This window comes from Orcinus orca, chromosome 10 (genome assembly GCF_937001465.1).
Source record: "Orcinus orca chromosome 10, mOrcOrc1.1, whole genome shotgun sequence".
NCBI classification, from domain to species: Eukaryota; Metazoa; Chordata; class Mammalia; order Artiodactyla; family Delphinidae; genus Orcinus; species Orcinus orca.
The window spans coordinates 95,074,695-95,098,858 of NC_064568.1; the positions used below are offsets into that span (position 1 = coordinate 95,074,695).

General features: G+C 43.6%; 2 long non-coding RNA genes across 14 annotated transcripts in view; one reads left to right on the forward strand and one right to left on the reverse strand.

Moving 5' to 3' along the window:
* LOC105748168 (uncharacterized) overlaps positions 1-16,034 on the forward strand; it is a 629,731-nt gene extending 613,697 nt beyond the window's left edge. For 5 of the 8 annotated variants that reach the window (XR_007479896.1, XR_007479891.1, XR_007479894.1 and 2 more), the window contains one exon: positions 69-5,970. This is a non-coding gene — a long non-coding RNA (uncharacterized LOC105748168). Of the gene's footprint in view, positions 1-68; positions 5,971-8,137; positions 8,259-15,729 lie in introns of those variants that run through there. The other 3 variants (XR_007479895.1, XR_007479893.1, XR_007479897.1) reach the window with 3 other exon arrangements.
* LOC117202695 (uncharacterized) overlaps positions 1-24,164 on the reverse strand; it is a 197,410-nt gene that overhangs the window by 54,406 nt on the left and 118,840 nt on the right. The gene's annotated exons all lie outside the window — the stretch shown is intronic.

The following is a 24,164-nucleotide window of genomic DNA, read 5'->3' on the forward strand; positions in this document are numbered from 1 at the left end:
TCTGAGAGTCACATAACAGGGACATGTAGAGGTGAACTCAGTTTTTTGTTTCTTTGCGCTGTGTGCAGGCATAAATACGGATTGACGTGTGCCTTTGTTCTTCTGGCCTGCCACGTCTGTCCCCACCAGCACATCTACGCCAGCGCAGGCACTCAACACACTCAGGGACTCAACACACATCCCCTGAATGAATGATGAAAATTGCTCTGTCACGATGGGGGAAAAGTCATCTAGGGTGGAAGATCCATCCACCTTTTTCAAGACCCAACGGAAACACTGGGCAGGTGCGTATTTTACTCTTCAGTTTTCCAGATAAGGCTTCCATGAGTTGATACAGGCCGTGATGTGAACCCTTCAAAAGCGTCAGTGAACTGCTTCCTTCCACTTAGAACCCTTGGTTAGCTTAAAGCCGGTCAACTCTTCCAGCCATCTTTATCCAGGGTCAGCAAGCAAGGAGACCACAAACTCATCCAGATTTAGGCCCTCAGTGCCCAGGAGGAGTGGAGAGAATATCCAGGCTATGGAATTCTGGTGGTCATTATCATGACAAAGGTGGTAACAACTTGGACAGGAAGCTGAACAAAAAGCATCCACTGTTCTATTTGCAATTCTAGGATTGTATTTGTAATCTCTCTTTGCGGGAGAAAGAGACTGCCAGTAAAAGGCTGAAACACAATAGGAAGAGAGGCCGCACAATGCAGAGAGAGAGCAAAGGGCTCCGTGCCTGTGCTCACACGCACGCTCCGTGTGCGCACCTTCCCTGTGTCTGTACACATTGGACAAGAGGAAATTATTGTCATGGGTAAGAGTTTAACATTATTGACCTGTAAGATGGCTTTTAAAAAATATATGCAACATGGCTGGAATGCCAATTGGAAGTGGAGAAGCATTTCGGGAAGATGAACCGGCTGCATGAATAGACATGGAGCAGCGCGAGCTGCTTTAATTTGTTCGCTTTGGAGTGTCTGGGAGTCAGCTAATGCTGTAACCTGTGAAGGAAGTCACCGTGAACGTGATTAATAACGTGGTGGGGGGAGGCTCTAGAGTTATTGTGCTGTGTAGGGTTTTGGTGTCAGGGAGGAGGTAACTGTTCCAAGAGTCACTGACAATTTTGGTTAACAAGTACAAATGGAACAGGTCACTCTGCTGTTCTTTGGAGCCCTCCCTCGCCCCGTAGCTGCTCAACTCTGCAAATTCTAATTCATTACCATTTGCTCCCCTTTTGTTACCTACCTAGCCGGTGACTGTAGCTGGGAAGTGTGTGGTGCAGGGACCATTCAAAACAAGCTCATTGTCCCTGGAGCTCGAGGAGCAAAGCCATTGCTTTTGTTCAGCTGGAAGAGAGTGAAACCCACATTGCCTTCTATCGTCCCACTGCAAACTAGGCTTTTAATTGGCACGTTGGCGTTAGGATTTTAAAAGGTGTGCGATGACAGCTTAGAAGTGACGCATCACGGGGGCAGAAGTGACTTCACCTCCAGCTTAATCCTGCCTTGAAATTTGTGTGTGCGTGTGCCGTGAGTGTTCTCGACTCCCAGGAAATGCGTGTGGTTGCTATCAGTGGAAGGCAGACAGGGCTGCTCTTAGATCACAGGACCGCCGTTCAGAGGCTACACTAACCTTATGCTAAGATGCATCGATCTCTTTTATTCCCTCCACCCCTCTGACCCCCTGATGGACATGAACAAAGTTGGCCCCTAACCACACTTCTCATTCTGCCTCCTTTGGTTTCCATCTTGTCAGGGACCCATGAATAAAAATGTCAGTTTGTCAATCCCATTTATGCTTACGAAGTGAACACCTAAGGACGAGACAATTAACACTGAGCAATTCAATGCAACACACATGTATCGAGCCTCTAACTGTAATTGATCAAAAGTGCTGAGTCATTAACAAAATCACTTTTGTGACTTTGGAGACAAAGTCAAGGTGATTCTTGCAGTTAGCCACGTGGGTGTGTGTTTGGTGTGTGTTTACGGCAGCCAGAAGAGGCTGGGAAGTTCAGTGTTGACAGTGTGTAGCTGTGAGAACTGCACATCAACTCAGGTGAGTGCTAGCCTGCTGTCCTGGACTTGCTTTAAGTCTGGCTGTGGAGTTTCTACAATCTGAATTGACGCAGTGCTGTAATATTGATGACTGTGGAGAATCTATCTCTACTAAAAAAGTATTGAATGTGTGGAGTCCAGAACTGGGGTGTCTGGTTACTCTATCTCTGTACTTTACTTCACCCAGCCTTCCAGTCCTCAAACATTAAGCAACGTCATCAACTTTGTTCATGTACATGTAAGGGAGGAAGAAAAACTTTTTCTCCTTCCCTCCTAGATTCTCCAGCTGGGGATTTGTAAATTAGACTAACAAAAGAAGGATTAGGAAGAGAAAAACATACAGATGTACTCCATAGACGTTTTAGATGACACAGGAGCCTTCAGAAAGAGATGAAGACCTGAAAAAAATGATTAAACCAGAGGGTTTTATACCAGGTTTGATGAAGAGTGGATAGTTGTGGGAAAGCGTAATAGGAGAAAAGAGTATGAGATACACATAGTAAACCGTAGGAAACTCAGCAAGGCCTTTTCATTTGGATTCCCCTGGGGGTCCCTCCATCTTTGGAGATAGGGATGCTCTTTTCCTCCAGGTATAGACAGGCCACCTGCCATGGGAGGGTCTTATGACCTGCATCAGGGAAGAAGGGGGAGGTCAGAGAATCCTTCCAGCATTTGCCGTTTCTATGCCCTTCAGCTTAAAATGCTCAGTATGGCAAGTTGCCATATTTTGGGGTCGTGTGCTCTGAACGCCATCAACATACGTATATTCTTTAAGAAATTATCTGCTTCTTAAATCTCTATACACCTAGGTAACGCAGTCTCCATTTTATAGTAGACTGGTGCATCAATGAAAAGAAATATACTTAATTTTTTTAAAAAGTCCATAAAGAGAATCTTCTGCAAAGCCAAAGTGGTAGGATTAAGCTGTTTTTGTTTTTTTTAAAAATTATTCTTATTATCCCAGGATTAAAAACATTTTTCTTCCAAATTTAATTTTGGAAATAGAGGATTCAGAGGTATTCAGTAACATATGGAACCAATATAAGCTGATAAACATATGCTATTAAAATAATAGCCCTTGTATTAATTGGTGTATTTTCCTGAAAAGCAGTTTCCCAATAGGCACCAAAGGCCTTTAAAACAGTGCGCACCTATTGACCTAGTAATCCCTCCCTAGGAATTTATCAGAGGGAAATGTTTGGACAAATGGACAAAGATGTATGACTGAAAACAATCAGTGTATACTTGTTTATAAATAGGGGCACATTAGGAAACTCTTTTAATGTCCATCAATAAAGGATTGGTTGGATAAACAATGGTATATTCATGCAATACAATATGTTATAATAATTAATGCTGTTATAGAGAAATATATACATATTATCTTGGAATAATTCACACAGTATGTGACCAAGTGCAAATATCAAGTTAACAAAATATTATCTACACTATGGCTCTATCGTTGTACGAAAACATTGGAAATTTGCACATAAAAGGTTAGCAGCAATACTCCTGAGCAACCAGTGAGTCAAAGAAGAAATTTTAAAAAACCTTGAAACAAATAAAAGTGAAAACACAACATGCCAAAATGTATGGAATAGAGCAAAAGCGGTTCTAAGAAGGAAGTTTATAGTGATTAACACTTACATTAAGAAAAAGGAGAGATCTCAAACAAACAACCTAACTTCAGACCTCAAGAAACTAGAAAGAGAAGAACTAACTAAGCCCAAACTTATCAGAAGGAAGGGCATAATAAAGATCAGAGAAGAAATAAATGAAATAAGGAATAGAAAACAATAGAAAAGATCAAGAAATCTAAGAGTTTATTTTTTGAAAAGATAAAATTGACAAATCTTTAGCTAGACTTTTAAGAAAAAAGAGTGAGGACTCAAGTAAATAAAATTATAAATCGAAGAGGAAACATTACAACTGACACCACAGAAATAGAAAGAATTATAAGAAACTACTAAGAATAGTTTTATGCCAACAAATTGGACAATCTTAAGGAAATAGATAAATTCCTAGAAACATACACCCTACCAAGATTGAATCATGAAGAAATAGAAAATCTACTGATTCAATCTTCTATTCAAGAATCAAAAAATTTTCCAGTAAAGAAAAGAAAAGCCCAGGACCAGTTACCTTCACCAGTGAATTCTACCAAATATTTAAAGAAGAATTAATACCAATACTTTTCACTCTTGCAAAAAATTAGAGAGAAAGGGACACTCCCAAACTCATTTACAAGGTCAGCATTACTCTGATACCAAAGCCAGATAAGAATACTACAAAAAAAGAAAATTACAGGTCAATATCTCTGATGAATATACATGCAAAAATTCTCAACAAAATACTAGCAAACCAACTTCAACAGCATATTAAAAGGATCATACACTATGAGCAAATGGAACTTATCCCTGGGATGCAAGGATGATTCAACATATACAAATCAATATATGTGACCCACCACATTAATAGAATGAAAGATAAAAATCATATGATCATCTCAATAGATGCAGAAAAAGAATTTGACAAAATTCAACATATTTTCATGATAAAAGCTCTCCATAAATTGAGGATTGAAGGAACATACCTCAACATAATAAAGGCCATATATGACAGGCCCCAGCTAACATCATACTCAATGGTCAAATGTTGAAAGCTTTCCCTCTAAGGTCAGAGACAAGAAAAAGGTACCCACTCTCAATAGTAGTTGAAAGGTACCACTACTATTCAACATGGCACTGCAAGTCCTAGCCAAGCAATGAGGCAAGAGAAAGAAAGAAAAGATATTCAGGTCAGAAAGGAAGAAGCACAGTTATCTCTGTTTGCAGATGACATAATCTTATACATAGAAACTTCTAAAGACTCCACCAAAAAAACCTGTTAGAACTAATATTTTCCTTCAGTAAAGTTGCTAGATACAAAATCAGCATACAAAATCAGTTGCTTTTTATATACTAACAATAAACTATTTGAAGAAAAAATAAAACAATCTCATTTACAATAGCATTGAAAACAATAAAATACTTAGGAATAAATTTAACCAAGGAAGTAAAAGACCTATACACTGAAAACTAAGACATTGACAGAAGAAATTGAAAAAGACATAAAAAGATGGAAAGATATCTCATGTTCACAGATCAGAAGAGTTAATATTGTTAAAGAGTCCATACTTCCCAAAGCCATTTATAGATTCAGTGCAATCCCTGTCAAAATTCCAATGGTACTTTTCACAAAAATAGAACAAGCAATCCTAAAATTCATATGGAACCACAAAAGACCCTGAATAGCCAAAGCAATCTTGAGAAAGAACAAAGCTGGAGGCATCACCCTTCCTGATTTCAAACTATGTTACAAAGCTATAGAAATCAGAACAGTGTAGTAGGGCTTCCCTGGTGGCGCAGTGGTTGAGAGTCTGCCTGCCAATGCAGGGGACACGGGTTCATGTCCCAGACCGGGAGGGTCCCACATGCTGTGGAGCGGCTGGGCCCGTGAGCCATGGCCGCTGAGCCTGCGCGTCCGGAGCCTGTGCTCCGCAACGGGAGAGGCCACAACAGTGAGAGGCCTGCGTACCGCAAAACAAAACAAAAACAGTGTAGTCCAGGCATAAAAACAGGTACGTAGACCAATGCAACAGAATTGAGAGTGCACATATGGCCAAGTAATATTTGACAAGGGAGCCAAGAAGACTAAGGGGAAAGAATAGTCTCTTCAATAAATGCTGCTGGGAAAACTGAATATTCACAAACAAAAAAATGAATTTGAATCCCTAAATTACACCATTCACAAAATTAACTCAAAATGGATTAAGGACTTACATGTAAGACCTGAAACCATAAAAATCCTAGAAGAAAACATAAAGAGAGAGCTCCTTGATATTGGTCTTGGTAATGATTCTTTGGATATGACACCAAAAGCACAAGCAACAAAAGCAAAAATCAACAAGTGGGACTTCATCAAATTAAAAAGCAAAAGAAACAATCAACAAAATAAAAACTGAAACCTACCCCCACTCTATCCAAGAAGGGGGCTGGTAAATATTACAACTGGAGTTCACTGGAGTGATGGCTAATTTTATGTGTCAACATGGCTAGTCTGTGGAGCCCAGTTGTTTGGTGAAATGCCAGTCTATGTGCAGCTGTAGAGGTGTTTTAAAGATATGATTAACATTTAAATCAGTAGACTTTGAATAAAGCAGAGTATCCTTTTCCTAAATGGGACTCATCCAATCAGTTGAAGGCCTTAAGAGAAAAAACTCAGGTCCCCCGGAAAGGACAGGATTCTGCCTCCAGACCGCCTTTGGAATCAAGACTGCACCTTCTACTCTTGACAGAATTTCCAGTCTGCCAGGCTGCCCTGTAGACTTTGCACTTGCCAGTCCCACACCCTGCTGGTTCTGTTTCTCTAATATACCAGGGTAATGCAGAGGTCATTTGCGTAAGAAATTCGGATGCCCTTGGGACAGCATCTTGGTGACTGAGCTATGGCAGGAGTTGCATTGGCTGGTAGAAGAGCAGTACACCCTGCTCCACCAAGTGCTCCGTCCATTTGAGGAGAGACCAGTGGCTAATGCCAACTGGCTTTCGACAAAAAAGACGGTGGTGCCAGTAAGGCCTGTGGTTTCTTCCCTGAGCATGTGGACCAAGTGACATCCTCGATATGCCTCCTCTGCATGGCTGCCACACAACAACCCTTGGCGGAAGGACACGGAAGCTTTTAAAGTTGGCTTTAGCCACACCTTTGTGAAAGAAGCAACCCAGAAACACAGTCGGCCTCGTAAGCATTCGCCAACCAATAGAACCGGAAGGCTTGTGAGCCGGCAATGGCGCTGGTTTCCTTCCCCAGCATCCAGCACCGTGCCCAGCACCTGCTGGGCCCTGAGTTAACTACTGTCGAAGAAATGGATGGAAGAATGAACGAACGGGAGCTCTTCAGATTTAAGGGAAGTCAGCACAAGTTCAGAAATGAAAATCCAGCTTCAGAGGCTGTCAGGTAATGCTGTGCCAGGATACAGGTCCAGCGGCTTTAATTAGCACTTGCCCTTTCCTTCCCAGCCTCGTACAGCGGACTGCTCCGGTCATATTGTCTTCACCTCATCACTGTATCACAGATGGTCCCTGGAATCAACCCATCCAGGTTACTCTCTATATAAACCACAAGTAAAGCAGCTAAGGGAAAAAATGATCTGTGCAATAGCAGACGGTTCTACGATTCAGTCTCATTTTGTTAAGAAGCCACGCAGAGGAATCCGTAAAAGTTGAGGAGAAAATTGAAGCAGATGCGATGAATACTGTTTTTGTGTGTGTTCTTAAGTAAGGTAATTTAAGAGATGCAATTGGCAAAGGGGAAATATACATTTTCAATGGATTCTCCAATAAGCAAAAGCAAACAAGAGACAAACACCAGTGTGTGTTTGTTCCTCTCCTTTCCTGCCTGGTGTCTTCCCAATCCACTGTTTGCAAAAAGCCCCTGGGCTTTAAAATCAACATCCAGATCTGACATTGCTGCATTTTGGGGGGAAAGGCAATTTCCCTGATGCATCTCCTAGCTGCGACCCCAGTTTCTCTTAGCCTTTGACCTTCCTTTCATTTCTCTTTTTACACCATATTTCTTCTATTTCTTTTCCTCCCACTCAAGTGTTATAAGATCCTGTGGCTAATTATGCCCAGATTTTCTAAAATAGAATTGAGGACATAGTCTGGAGAGTCCAGGCTGCATTTGGCTTCTTCAGCAAGTGGAGGGCCCGACGGAGTTAGAGTGCAAGAGATTTATTGGGGTAACAACATGGAAGGTAAGGGGGGGCAGGAGCGAGTAGGGAGAGCCTTCAGACTACAGGTCTGATGCTTGTAAAAGAAGAGAGTCAGGGTTCTCCAGAGAAACAGAACAAATAGGAGAGCTATATATTATATATATATCTCCTTTATATATATATATATATTATATATATATAAAGAGATTTATTTTTAAGGCATTGGTTCATGTGATTTGGGGGGGTTGACAAGTCTGAAATCTGTAGGACAGGCCGGCAAGCTGGGAACTCTAGGAGGAGTTGATGCTGCAGCCTTGAGGCAGAATTCCTTCTTTTCCAGGAAACCTCAGTTTTTTCTCTGAAGGCACTCAACTGATTGGACGAGACCCAAACCACGTTGTGGAAGTTCATCTCCTTTACTTAAAATCATCTCATTAGAGATCGTTAGCCACATGTACCAGGTACCTTCACATGACCACCTAGATTAGTGTAATTATATAACTGGGGACTATTTATATGTCGACCGGCCAGGTTGACGTATAAAACAAACCACCATCGGGGAGAAGGAAGGGAGATTGAGTAGCAAGAGTCTCCATGTAAAGGCAGCTCTGAGAAAGCCTCAGCTAGCCCAGCGGGGAGCTCTGGGGCAGGGTTCACGTTAGGCAAAAGCCCTAGACCCTCACTGCTGGCTGGAAGGTGCCCAGGAAGAGACTCAGCGCTGACAAGGGCAGGTGCAAAGTTGCTGCAGCTGGAGGTGTCACCTGACTGCATCCTTGACCAGGGAGGAGAAAGGGATCTGGACCATACAGTCCTTGTACATCCCCATCTTCCATCCTCTTCTCATACCTTATTCTGACACCTAATTTCTCCCTTTCTTGTTGTCCGTGAAACAGCATTGACCATCACGGTCTTGTCTCCTTCCTCCCCTTAATTCTATTCCCGTTTCTTCTAGTTCTTCCCTCCTTTTCCACACTCTTCATTTTTCACCAATTCCCCCCCAGCTTCCCTTTGTCATTTATAAAGTCTGCTGTGCCACCTCCCTTTCCTGACCTTTCAAGAGTAGCGGGTTTGTGGGAGTCCCGAGCCCACTGGTGTGTGATGGGGGAAGCTTCTCAGCACCCCTCCCTCGCCGTGGGGAAGCGGGGCAGGCTGGCACCAACCCAAATGCATGCTTAAATAATGGGCACACCAGTGCCAGAAAATTAAAACCCAGCATGGAATTGCTGAATTCACAGTTTTATTGTCACTGATTGCCTGGTGGCTCTGCATATTGAGAAGATCTTCACAGCTTCTTCCATTTTCCATGCCTTGGTTAATGTGCAGATAATTCTAGTGGTAAACTTTTTATTCCCCTTTCAACGTATTCATCCTTTCCTCCCCACCGAACCAGGCAAAACAGAAAAATTAATACACATTGTCATGAACGTGCTCTGTATTTCATCTCACCTCATCATTCATCTTTAATAGAATAATGATATTTCATAACTGAAAGGTCAAACAAATCGTCTGCCCATTTTGCAGATGAGGAAGGTAACTTGTTAGAGGTCACCCAGGGAAGTTGTGGGAAAGGCAGAGCCGAAGAGAGTTCCTGGCCTCAGCTCAGTGTGTGTTCACAACTCCCTCTGAGTTAAACGGAGAGGTAGGCAGGAGAGATGCCATTCTTCCCCATTCACAGATAAGGAAACTGAGTCTCAGCCCTTCCCAGGGAGGAAAGGGCATAACTTGGTCTCCGGACCTACTTATTTCTATTTTTGTCACACGATGCTGGCTTTTACTAAGTGGCAGGGTGATGTGTTTCCCTTGTTAGAATTAGAGGTGGAGCCTGACAACGCGCACGCGGAAATGCAGTACCTGTGGAATCTTTCTGTGATGGAATAATGATAGATACGGAATAGCATCTAGTGTGTGTCCAGGGCTTCACTGATTTCAGAATCACCTCTTATCTGTTATTCCTGTGAGTCAACGCAATCGCTCCAGGAAGTAGTGAGGCCATGTTTCAATAGCCCGATGTTTACGGTTGGGGAAACAAAGGCTGAGAAAGTAAATGATTTGCCCAAATCACATATTAAGTGAGGAAACCAGGACTTGACACCTGGACCTTCTGACCTCCTGTGCTCTTTATACCCCTCATCTGTCAGCTCGCTTGTGGGTGCGGAGGCTTCTGATGGAACCGTCACACGTGCAAGCCTGAAGTGACATTAGAGCCGGCTTCATACTTAGCCACTTCCTTGCATCCTTAATGCCACTGTCGTTCCTACTTCAATCAGCACGACAGCTTCCTAACTAGTCTCCTTGCCTCCACCCTTGCTGCCCTCCAACCCACGTTCCACACCGTCATCTACTGCAGCAGGGGAGACCTTTCTAAAGCAATTGTCCCTGCATCCTCAAATGTGCATAGATTTATAAATGACAGGCACGTACTATTGCTACCATATTAAGCGCATGTGTAAACAGCATACAGAACGAGAAAAATTTAAAGGGCGCAATTTTAAACAACGTGATTAAAGGACCTAATATTTTCTTCTTATTATTCTGCTTTGGAGAAATTACTCAGAAGTGCAAGTCTGATCCTTCCCTTGCTAAAAATTGACATGGACCCAAGATGAAAATCCCAGCTGAGTATGGCTTATGCCGCTCTTCCTGATGTGATGCTGCCTGTCTCGCAATCCTCATTTCTTGCTATTCCTCCCCTTGAATTCCACACTCCAAGCAAATAAACAGCTCCCAATTTTCTTGCCCCTGCTCATCTACCTGTGGGCCTCACCCTCTGCTGTTGTTTCTGCCCAGAACGCGATTATCTTCCCTGTACCTTCTTTCTTTTCTTCTTCTTTGTTGCCAGTTAATACCTACTGGTACCTCGAGTCTCAAATTCCACTTAACTTCCAGTGGAAGGCTGTCTGTCATCCTCTGAGAGAGGTCACGTGCTTCTGGGTACCCTGTAGCAGCACTTAGCACACGGAAAAGTCATCTTCATTTTCAATTGTCCTCATTCCCCAGTAGATCATCAGCTCCTTGAGGGCAAAGAGTAGGGTGTGTCGATCTTTACTATCCGGTGCTATCCAAGTGCCATGTGCCAACAACTACTTGTTAAAGGATTCCATGAATATCTGCTCTCAGCCCAAGGGTTTCTGTTTAGTGGAAACAGAGCATGCAACCACTTTACCAATCACCCAGTTCTCGAGGGGTGTAGTATTTTTGACACCTTTATTCTTTTAAACCACCCAGCAGGGAAACTTTGCCTTGTCTGGGAATAGAAGTGAGGACACTCCACGCCCCGTGGCTTTTCCGTTTACTCTCAAGCAATGGAAAAAATCACGCGTTCCTTTGAAATCTCAGCCATGTCTCCGTTAATTTAGTAACAAATGGTGTGCAGCCCAGTACACCGAGCAACTTCAGTATTCACGGTAAGATTGCAGGAGAGGAGAAGATTGCAGGGTCCTCTTAGAGTCCCTGTCTGAGTCTGAACGTGAAACTGACAGGTTAACAGCAGAAATGTGAGCACATTTATTTACTGTAAGTTTTACATGACACGGAGCCTTCATGAGGAATGAAGCCCTGAAGAAACAGCCCTGAGTATCGTTCTGGTTTTGATGAAGAGTAGACCGTCGTGGAGGAATAAGGTTAAAGAATGTGAGGTAAGGGTAGTGAACTGGGGGACACTGGCCAGGCCTGGGTGTTCAGACTTTTCTCGGAGTCCCTTTGTTTTTGGAGATAAGGATGCGCCTCTCCTCCAGGTATGGGCAGGGTTCCTCTCACCTGAGAGCTTTAGGACCTATTTCATGGGAGAAGGGTGGGGAAAGGTCAGAGTGACCTTCCCACTACTGCTGGTTTCTCAAACTGCTCCGGCTGGAAATAGTCACTATGGCAAGGTGCCATATTTGGGGTTAGGGCATCCTGAACCCCACTGAGATACTACACCTCCTTCTCCAGCAACTGTACTGCCTTTCTTTGGGGAGAGGGTATGGCTCTCACCTTTTCTGGTCAACCTTCCCACCATCCACTGGCTACAATTTCTACCCTTTGGGGTAGAAAGGAAAGGAAACAGAGATAGTAAAGTTCTTAATTGAATGACACTGTCGTACGATGGCATCGTGATCTCTGGACCGTACAGACGTTTCAAGTTGACTTTTTCTTGTGGGCGCTCTTATGTGTTCTCTCTTCTCGGCTCTTAAATGCTTGCAGGATGCCATCTACAACAGCCCCAGACCAACAGTACCAAACTGGGCTGCATCTCAGGTCCCTAGGATTTAGGTAGCTTTGCCTGCCATTGCGGGGAGTGCCATGACTCAGCCCTCCTTCTGGTGACCACAGGTCACTGAAGCTCTTCCCAGGGATGAATCTGGTATAAATCCTCCATGAGTTCCTAGTTGCAGAGGATATGTGTCCAGCTCTCTAGTGGTTTCTTGAAGCTCCTCTCTCAAATATGAAGGAAGAATCAGACGTCTAGTTAGAAGCTCCAGTTAGAGAGAGGTGGTCCTAAGAGGGAGGCACTAATGTAAGGTTGCAGCTTTGACTCTCTAGCTGCTCCATAGATAAGAGATACATTGAGTCCTGGACTTGCCCACGTGCTGGGGACAAAGAGGCGAAACCCAAGAATCGGGGTCCCCAGGGGCTCCCCATACCGGGCATGGCACAGGTATCTTTAGCACCTCTTCCTACCCTGTGACTGTGTGCAATCCCATGAAAAGGAAACGATTATAACAGGACAGCCTAAGTCCTAAATCTGGTCGCCCTTTCATGATTGCTGAAAACACTGGGTTAGAAACTTAAGAAAGGTAAATGGAGGCCTTGTCTACCAGGTCTTCTCTGGAATGGGTCTTTCCAAATTGCAGAGAATTCTAAATTTCCAACTCAAGGCCCGACGTGAACAAGCTGTGAGCCTGGGTGATCCAAATCCCGTTCATCAACGCTACATCTCTTGCTTATTTAAAAGGTGAAATTATCCACAGTGATCAGATTGACTTTTAAAAATTCAGTTAATGAATTTTCAAAATACACCGTCTTCTTAAATGGACTGATTTGTCCCCCTAATGCTGGCATTTATTACCCCATTCTTAAGAATATGTTGCAAGATAGCAATTTTTTGTGGAACCCTTCTAAGGCAATGAGAGCCACATGAGACCTCCTGCAGCCTCTCGGAGTAGAGAAAACATTTTTAGGGGCATTGCTTAATCGGAAGTTTTAAAAAACCCAAATGAAGTCATAAAGTGCGTGCATGTCTCAGAAAATATGTTCATGAGACTATTATAAAAAGACCTGACTAAAAAATACTTACAGTCTAGAAGTGGGAAAATGAAGGTATTTTCTCCTAGGAAGCAGCAGAGGGTTCTTTGTTTCTCAATTTAATGGAATTCTAATATGAAAAACAGCCAGTGAGCCATTTAAATAACAATGCCAGGTCTGACTCAAAAATTCACAATCAGCACCTAGAGCTGAAAACTTAGCACAGGTAGGATGCCTTCAGCCCACACTATTGAGTCAACAAGTCACAAAGAGAGAAGCCCAAGGTACAAGGCACAGCAAAAACGCGTCGCTCTGCTTTCTAGACACAAGTGTAAAAGTCATGGCTTCGATAGTAATTTGAATTTTTATTCCTTAAGGAAATGTCACGGAGCTCGAAATGCAATTCTTTTGCTTTCTTTGAGGGGGAGAGGTGTGTGGATGTGTGTGTGTGTTTAAAACTAAACGGCATTTGAGGGCTTAAGTGTTTGAGTCCACGAAAGCGAACAGACCATATGGTCTATTGTAGAATTAGTAATTACAGACTTATTAAAAATACATGTTAATTTTATTCACTGACACTCCATGATAACAGCTTCCTCAGGATCTAATCCATTCTCCCCATTATACTCAGCTATTTCTTGTGCAGAAACCTCTTGTCCTGAACAAATGGCATAAGGAAGATTCGAGCTGACCCAGTCCCACCCCAAAAGATGAAATCACTACTTTTCAGTGATGTAGACAATTTAAGGTTATTTTCTCTGTTGCCCTTTACATTCTCGCTTCAAGCCAGAGGCAGATAAAGCAGAAAAGAGGTTTCTACGCCCCTCAAGCTGTCAATCTGAAGGGAAAAAAATATGGAAAGATGATAATTTTATAGGAGGTAAGACAGAAATTTCCTGAGTTACCTCCTTAAAGAGTACAGTACTCACTTAGGTTAGCAACCCAGAGTAAATCACCGATGCCTGAAAATGGGTTGTAAATTTTATCGCCATCTAGTTTGGGGAAACTAGCCCTGACCTTTCTCCCAGCTGTTAATGACTAAGTTACTTATCAATACTTCTCAAACTTTAATATGCTTATGAGTCACCGGGGAATCTTGTAAAATACAGATTCTGATGCAGTAGGTATGGATGGGACCTGAGAGTCTGCATTTCTAATAAACTCCCTGGCGATGCTGATGCTACTGTCCTGGGGACCATCCTTTGAGGAGCAAGGACCTGGCTGACTGACAAGATGCTCTGGTACTGGTCCATACATGCTCAAGCTTGATAATGGACCGAGTGTCTGTATTAGTAGATTATTCGTTGAATATAGATTATAACCCAGGCCTTAATTCAGAATATTAAACTTTATTTTCTTAGCCTGTCTTTCTTTAACCACTGAAGTTTCTTTAGAGTTGGTCCATCCTACCAGAAGATCCTGATCACCCATGGGGTACCATTCTAGAATATAATTACAGAACACATTTCTCCCTCTTATAACCTAGGCCTGCTAGTCATTAATTTGAGGTCAGTAAATCACCAAAGCTTTGTTGCTTACGGGTCTATATAATTCAAATCAAAGTCATGTGTTTTCTAATGGAAATATATTTATTATTTTTGAGGATTACAGATGTTATATGTTCCCTGTAAAAATATCAAACAATTAAGAAATAATCTAATGTGTATTCCAAAGGTAATTTAAATTGGTATCCCAGCAAAATATAACACACCATGGACATCTGCATAGTTGAATCATCAAATATGAATTCCTGGAATGCCGAGGGTACTCATATGCCATTAGGCTAATAATAGCAATAGGTACCAGGTACTGAGTGTCTGCTTTGGTGAACACCCCATTGTGTGCTCTGGCTGTATCACATACTTCACATTTGCAATGGTCAGTGTTCCTCGATTCAAACAAAAGATACCAGCTTATTAACCGTGAGCAGAAAAGGAAAGTACGGAAACAGTGTCAGAAGTTCACGGAATAGAAGGCTAGAGAACTGAGCTCCGAAAACTCTGGAAATGGGCAGAAATCAAGGAAGGCTGAGCAGCGGGGACACAGTGTGGATCTTGCCACAGGATCCCTCTGGCTAGGACCTTGCCGTTGTCAAACTCTGGACCCATGATGCAGCCGCCAGGAGTGACTTTGCCACTGTCCCCAGAATACTGAAAGGCTCAGTTTGCCCATGGGGCCAGAATCCTGCCTCCCCATCAGGACTCACACAATGAAGGAGATTCCCCCAGGGTCGTCACAAAACAAAAGAGAGTCCACTGCTTTTCATTATCTTGTTTACACCTCACAACAAATTGGTGGCGGGGTTCAGGACACGCTACCCTCAGATACGGCACCTTGGCATACTGAATACTTGAAACTGAAGGATTTGGGGGATGGCACGTGCGGGAGGGACCTTCTGACTGTCCCCTGAAGCAGGTCATAAAACCCTCGTGTGAGGAGTGCCCTCCCTATACCCGGAGGAGAGGGGCACCCTTGTCTCCTAAGACGGAGGGACACGGAGAGGGACACCTAGGCTTTGCTAAGTTGCCCCCAGTCTGTTAGACTTACCTTGTACTCTCTGTCCTATCACGACTGTCCACTCTTCATCAAACTTAGGATAAAAGCACCCAGGTTCAACTGTTTCTTCCAGGCTTCATTTCCTTATGAAGGACCCCACATGGTGTAAAACTTATATTAAACATGGCTGCTTTTCTCTTGTTAATGCTGCAGGTGTCCCTACACGGCAGAAGCTGATGGGACTGTTGCCATTTTCAAGAGGAGGATCCTGAGTCCTAGAGGTGAAGCAATTTACCCAAGAAGCAAAGGTCCTGCCCCTTAAGCCCAGCGCCCTCTTACCCCGAAACCATGCTCCCTGTCCCCTGCCCTTTGACTTCATGCCTCACCCTGAGGTGTAGGAAGGCAAATACCATTCATCTGTGTATCTTTAGGATCAGAATCTTACTAGTTTTCTAAGCAGGAGCGGAAGAGAAACCAAAACAAAACAAAAATAAAGGAGTTGATTTTTTTCCCCTCCATTTGCTATCAATCTCTTCATCTCTAAGAGAAGCTGGAGGAGAGAATCAAAGGTACAACAGAACCTGTTCACCATCTCTTCCTTTGCTTCTTCCCCTGACGCCTCTTAGCACAATATGGCATTGCTAATTTCACGCTGAGAATTTAGGTAATGGGGCTCTCCTTCTCGGACTCATCTCCAGTGGAGATCTTCTTCCTTCCTTCCCCACCTGTGGATGTTCACCGTTCAGTTTCCCCAATAAAGTATACTCACAGGCGAAAGTTCTCAAAACCTAAAAACTGTCCCTCTGCCATGCTAGGCTGCAGGATGTAATGCAAACCTTCGGGCAGGGGCCATGGCTCTAGAGAACGAGGCTTATTGTTCTAATGGAACTTCTGGCCCAGGCTTTACCTGGAGCTAAAGCTTTGTCTTAAGAAGGTCACAAAACCAAGATAGAGGATGCTGGTGATAATCTGAAATCCATGGCTCTGGGCCAGCCAGGGCACTGCATCAAGATGCCTTAGTGAGGTTAGAAAAAAGAGAAATACTTAGTGTATTTCCTGAAGTCTGGAAATTAAATTTTCCCATTTTTTTCAGAGTGGTCTAATTTCACTTCCTCCCCCAGCCCTATTCCCATTTTGGTAGGAAAAAAGAATGCTTAGATCAGCAGAAAAGATTAATACATCAGCAATTCTGTTATTGTATGTATTGATTCTCAAGGGGCCAGAAAAGAACTCAAAGGTGAGTGTAAGTAGAAAATACACATAGGCAATATTCCATCAGCTGTATTTATGAGCCATTTAGAGCATCCCAGGAGGGTTGCAGTTTAAAATCTATCAAAGCTTTGGGTTTTTTCTGTTCTTCCCAAGGAGATGCCAACAACTGTTCATTCTGCAAGTTTCTCTAAGATCCCAATGCTTCCCATGAACGGTACCTAGAAGGAAAATAGTGATTGTCTTGCCAATAAATGAGAAACGCTGGGGGCTGAGGGAGAGAAAAAGCCTTCTGTGTTTCAGTTTTCATTTCGCACCCATCGTCTGAATGCACAGAATGTGCGTGACCTGGCCTGTGAGGTAGCCAGTTACCTCTTGTATTCATGTAGCGAGTCCTATCGTGATTCACGGGTATATAGCGAGTCCTATCGTGATTCATGGGTATGCTACACTTTAAGGACCAAAATATTGAATCCAATTTCTTTGTTCTTCTCCTTTTTTCCTCATTGTTTAGAATAGTCTCTAATCTCAAATATGTCTCAAGAAATAAATTTTCTGCATGACGCATGAACCAAGTCAGCCTGCTTAAAGACGAATCCAGGCATTCTCACGGACTCACTGATGCACTCTTCCAAAAAAACATTCACATAATGTCCCCTCTGTGCCCGATTCTGTTCCGAGGTCCAGGGATAGAGAAGCATCCTCTAAAAACCCTCACAGTCCTGAGGAGATGCCAGACAGGTAAACGTGATCACAGACCAGTGTGGGAAGTGCTGGCATCATAAAAAGAGCTACCATTTCTTGAGTATTTACTATTCTGGTCCTACTTATGTTAAAGCATATTATCTCTAATCCTCCCATTACCCTCCAATAAGTTTTATTTTCCCCTTTGTTTAAGGAAATAGACTGAAAGAGGCTCAGAGGCTTGCCTAAGGTTACATTGCTATAAATATTAGCCCTGGGACCCAAACTTGGGGTATGCGGCTCTAAAACTCCCATTCTTTGCATGTTGCCCCTAAGTGCACTAAGAGCGCAAAGACAACTCACTCAGCCAGACCTAGTGAGGGTTCCAGGAAGGCTTCCCAGAAGAGGTGAGCAGGAGGCGAGATTCTCCCTCCCCAGAGGAGGGAGAAGTTTTCCTTTACGACACCTCCTTCTACCCACCTCCTTAGACAAAGCCTCATCAGAATGCGCCAGACTCCTGAGCTGTGGGGAAAGGAAGGGGACAATCCCACAGTTTTTTGCTTGCTGTAGGAAAAGTAATAACCGGACCAGGAAGGGAACACATGTGATAATCAAGGGGCAGCTGTGGTCAGGAGAAAAGGTGAAGTGACTCCCGGCCACAGTAGGTCTGAAAGAAGAAATGGCATCTACCAAAAGCAGCATCTAGAAACGCGGAACTTCAGCTCTGTTACTTTGAACCACTACGTCTCCTTCCCAAGGCTTCCGCTAACTTATGTCTCCCCTGGATAAAGACGGCTGCTAAGGAATTGGAATTAAACAGAGTAAAATCTTACTGTTTTGAGAAATGGGAGATTGTGAGGCTCATTTGAATTAATCTTTAAAAAAATATCTTACTCTAGGATTTGTTTAAAGAAATACTGATAATTATGTTACAGTATTTCTTTCTTTTTTTTCTTTTTTGCTTTCAGAAATGAATGGGGTACTAATAAGGAAAATTAGCTAAATGAATCTAGGATTACATTTATACAAACACTGTTTAATAAGTGTAGATCTCATAAACTTACAGATTTCGAAATTACAACCCTTCATTCAAACTTCTTACCCAATAAGATCGTGTCTTAACTAAATTCCAAAATGCTGGGCCCAATTAAGGAAATTTTACTGTATAGCAAATCATGAGGCGGGTTGTTGTCATTCTGTACTTATATTAAGAAAGAGCTCTGAGTAGTAGTAGTAAAAAGATGTTCGAAGCCACTCAAAACAGAGGGAGAGATTTAGCATGTATATCTTGTATTGTGTCAGAAGCCCTGTAATTGCCCTGCAACTGTTTAGCTTTTTATATACTGGTCACTGAGTGCCTACCATGTGACCAGGTCCCCAGAAATATGCACATGACCCAGTCACTAAGGTGCACACGTGCTGGAGGGTATGACGTGGCTCTCACACAAATAAGTAATGTGTGTGTGTGATAAATCCAACATGCACTCACAATTCCCATCCACCCCTGGAGAGCAAGTTGAGTACTTTGGTAGGTGGATAAACTTTCTACTGGAAGAAAGGTAACAGAGTGGCTTAGAAGTGTCACAGCATCTCTCTAGCATCCAATTTAGAGGAGAAACACCAAGGATGGGAAAATCAGGCTTCTGTAACCAGATGACCTTTGCCCTTGGTTTGCAGGGTCTGTGGATCCAAAGCCAATTTTTTGAATTTTCAACTTTGCAAAAATGAAATGTGCCTAATTTAACTGAATTTGCTGGCCAACCTAGTTTGCTTGTTTTTTCTAAAGGTGACGGGAGGGGCCATGGGTATAACGAGGCGGGCAGGCAGGACCTAGTTCTCTGTTCCTTTTCCCCCCCGAGCTATTGAAGAGTGTCCTGGAGAGTAATCTGGAAGTCAGCTGAAATTCACACGGTGATGCTGACTGTACTCCCATGTAATCTGTCCCTCTCAGAGCCCTCCTGCGGATGGCTCACCCTCTCCCTGCCACCAACATGGCCAGGCGTGGTGCCCCATACACCCAGGTGCAGGCCTCTTTTCCCCTTTGATCTGGAACCGGGCTCGCACCTGAGGGCCTGCTGGCTTCCTTCCTGAAGGGAAAGGCCCTGCCTTTGCTGCTTCTCCCACCCCCTCCTTCCATGTGAAGCCTCCTTTTGTGAGGTCCATCTTCCAATTAAGCCTAAATCATGACAGATGGTGCTGTGGGCTGATTAATCCACACACTGGGCGTGCCCTACAGCACCTGAGGTGTACCTTCACGAGGAAGGGCTCCAGCTTCGGTGGAAACGGCTCATTGGGAACACAGATAAATTGGAATAAAAGGGATACATGAGGTGGGGTATAGGGAGGGGAGAGAAGGGGAGAAAGGAAGTGGGGAGAGAAAGAGAGAGAGAGAATGAGAGAGAAAGAGAGAGAGAGCCAATACTCCATATGCTGGAATTTGTTTTTTAAAGTATCTTATTTTAATTGGTATGTGAATTTTTTTAAACCAGTCTCAACCCACAACTTAATGGTAAGGAAAGCTGGAAGATGGAGAAAGAGGACTTTCACGTCCCAGCTCCACTGACCACTGCCCACCCTACCCCGAATTTATTTGTCTGGCGATCTGGACCCACAGAAGGAGGCAAGAGCCTTCACAGAGAGGAAGGGGAGAGAAGGAGTAAATTGACGTGCTCCCTCCAAATCTGGGGGGGAATTTTTCTTACAGTGGACAGGGCTATGCCGCCATCTCAGCCTGAATGGCTTTGAGAAGTTTTCCACACATCCCATTTTGATGCCAAAAGTCACCAATGATTTTCTCTCTCTGATCTATAAGAGGTGCTCCAAGCAGCAGACAGATGGGCCCATTTCCCCAGATTCCACAACTCTCACCTCCTACTCCCCTCCCCACTACCTTGTCATAGTGTGAGCGTGCGCGCACGCACACGCACACACACACTTTTCCCTTATGTTTGCAACAAGATTCACTTATTTTTCCAATGTATAACTTAATTCACCTATTCCTAAAGCAAACACTTATGAAACACCTATCAGAGTTAAATCCTAGGCTGGGCCCTGCCCCCAAGTTGCTAAAACTCTACGAGTGGTAAGACGGAGTTGTCCCTAGCCAAGTCCAGTTTACTCAACCTCTCTAACCTCAGTCTGCTCACCTGTAAAATGGGCATCTGTTACCACATATCTGACAGATCTGACTAGTACGTGTTGCTCTTACTAGTAAATGCGATGGCATGTGAGAAATGCAACATCTTTACGAATGTTAGGTACTATTATTTAACCATCAAGATAATTTCCAGAGGAAACACTTCACGGTTTGAGTTTTCTGGTCTGTCCCTTGAGGTTCAAAATGGCCTCCTATTTGTGAAAATAACTCTTTCTCCTCTTTAGTCCCATCCCCTTCTTCCTTCATCCTCCCCATTTGCAACAGACCTAGGTTTAGTCCATGTGACTGAGTTCCCTCCCTCCTCTCCCTCCTCCTTCATCTCCTTCATCTCTATCTTTGGATTATTATTACAGTATTATTACTATGATTAATCAAAGCCCGAACATCACAGATGGATTGTGCAGAGACCTAGAAGAGCTAAAGAAAGCGGAGGAGATGGAGAAATGGAGAGACAGCAGACAGTCCGAGGAACACGTTATCAGACGGGCAGCCTAGTTATTAAAAGCGAATACCTCTGAGATAAGACTCCTTGAACTTTCTTTGGGACAATGTAGTAACGATAAGAACCCTGAATTACTTCTTCCCTGGCTTTCAGCCAGACCAGCTCTGGGAAGTGTGGTCACACTCTAACTGACTTGGCATCTGGAAATCAAGCTAAACCTCTTCAACCATAAGAAGAGTTTCCCTCTGCGCACTAAACTATTTGCAAAAGAAAGAACGAGTGAGAAGAATAAATATTTGAAGATCATAAAATAAATACTGCCATCCTTTTCTGGTTTCACGCCATTCCAAGACCCTCTTGGTTCCCCCCGCCCCGTCTTACTGATACCTCCCCTTCTCCATCCATAGGGTAGTGATGTGCAGAGTGTTCCTTAGGCCAGGGTTCCCTACACGAGGGGTCGGAGGTCAGCCCTCCTGCACACAAGCCACTGGCGTGTGAGGGTGCACCCTCCAGGAAAGGGTACGTTTTACTAACTCACATAAAGGCATACTGCGCTGAGATTAGCCCACTCTTCCTCCTGATTTTGTGGAGAAAGCCTTACAGAAGCCACTTTCTCCTTGCTTATTTCTGGGCATGTTTTAAACTACCTGGACATTCGTCCATTTTTCTCCCTTCCAGGCAGCGTATGCATACGGATACGCTCCCTCCCACGCAGAGAAAGTGTAACCATTTGGGTTTACACTGAAATGAACTTGAACCCCACATCGGCCACTTTCCATCCAAATGAACCTGCATCGATGACATACCTTCCCTGAACTCCACTGTCCCCATCCACAAAATGGACACAGCAATAGCTGTTCTTGAAGGATTGTTTAAGGATTAGATACTGTATCATATGTACCGTTGGCACAGAATGAGTATAGCCATTGACAATCAACAAATCACCAGGAAGAGAAAAATGACTTTCTTGAAGTTTCTAGGAAAAAAAAATTTTTGTGCCTGGCCTCTATCTTAAATAAACTGTACCAACTTGAGTAGATTTTCAAATACTGTTCTTTCATCTCACGTGAAAATAATCTGGTTACACAAAAATGCATATTTAGCAAACAAAAATATGTTGCATCTACTCTCTATTCTCTCTTAATAATGCAAGCAGTTCTGCTACATTGAAAGAAGGATTCAATTTGCAGTTTCTTGATTTGTTGGTTGCTTTTCAAAGGAAATGTATAGCTCATAATTAAGTATACCTCTAGATTTCACTCTTACAGAAGTGAACATTACTAACCATGACAAAGATAAAGCATCTGCAAATGACAAATGACTCGGGTGCAGAAACAAAAACAACTGATTAAGCCATATGTCACCAGGAGAACCTAAGGCTTAGGGATGAGAAAAACATGCCAACAGCTCACATTTTCAAAATGGGCCTCAGGATTCATTCACCTAGACAGTGGATTGAAGTGGAAAACTCCGTTAAATTGGTGAAATATTAGAGCTGACAAGGACATAGTGATCACGTGGCCTGACCCCCTGGTTGGGCAGATGGGGAAACTGAGGCCCAGGGAGTCATACAGCTTACTTACATTGCGATGCTAGTGCCACGACCCAGGTTTCTGGCTACTACAGAAATCACAGGTATCTTCCTAAGAAATCCACATGATTCTGATGGTTCAGAAGAGGAATTTCAGCTCTAAGTCTTCCTGGCCTACACTTGTTCAGATTATACCCTATAACCCTAACAGGAGTGGTGATGATGCAATATATCAGGAGAAGACACTACTGGGAGATGGGCTTTCCCTCTGGGCTCCTGGCTCACGTGTCTCCATGCCAGTATGGTGCCTCACTCACAGTAGGAATTCAATAAGCCCTTACTGAACGAACAAAGTTTGAGTGTGCACTTTCAAATCTTATTAGTTTAAGAAAGACAATGATGGGGAATTCCCTGGTGGTCCACTGGTTAGGACTCGGTGCTTTCACTGCTGGGGCCCGGGTTCAGTCCCTGGTCAGGGAACTAAGATCCCACAAGCCACACGGCCGAAAAAAAAAAAAAAAAAAAAAGATAATGATGATCATCATGACCTTTTGCCAATTAGCAACGAAAGAGAACAAACAAGGAGGGACAATATACAGAAGCAGAAAGATCAGGGACTCAGGAAAAGGAGTTCCAATCCTGGCCTTCTTCCACCTACCTGCCCAAGACAATGACCTTTTCTGAACTTAGTTTTTCTCAACTATAAAATTGGATTAAAATGTCTATTTCACAAGGTTTTATGAAGGTTGTATGTGATAATATTTATTAACTGCTTGGTACTGTATCTGGCACAGACTAGGAGCTCCATAAATAATCAATGAGACAAGGAGAGAAGAAGATATTGTGGCAATAGGTGTCCTGTTGGGTTTACAAGAATGGTGTTTACCATAGAGGTGCCCTGTCTTACAGCATCACATTCTGACAAAGAGGGGATGCAACTCCACATCAAAGCAAACCCTGCACATCTGTCCTCAGGCTCAATGTGAAGCGCCCACTCCTCCCCGCTTCTGATCTTGGCCATCCCTTTTCCTTTCTCTTCTCACCTTCATCATGATTTCGTCTGTGGTTTTAAGGGCTCCATCTGCCTGGGTCTCCTAACATACACCTTACTCACCACCAATCTCAAGGGAACTGAGATAAGGCCCTGGGGTCCAGGGCTGTTCCAGTCCTGGGGGGACAGTCACGGCACTGTCCAGTCTCGATAGAGGAGAGACTCTTCCCCAGGTCTCTCACAGCCACTTGTCTCCACTAGGGACCCAAGCCAGAAGAGGCTCAGGGCACAGCCTGCAGTGCAGGGCCCTGCTCCGAGGGCAGGTACCCCTGGGGCAAACCCTGAGGGGCTCGGCGCCCTTTCCCAGTGAGACCAGAGTAATGCCCAAGCCACCAACCCCACCACAACCCGTCCCTCCCACCTCCCCAAGCTGCCACCTTCTGCAACTGCTTAAATCATGTCCCTCTTTGGGAGCTTGGGTTTGAAAAAGCAATTTAAAACCAAAGCAGAGGGAGCATTTTGTAGCAATGAGTGAGCCCACACTGAGAGCAGGTCAGAAGAGTTCATACATGTTCAGACGCAAACAGGGCTGGGAAATCCACACACCTTATTTGAGAAACCATAATGCCTCTGT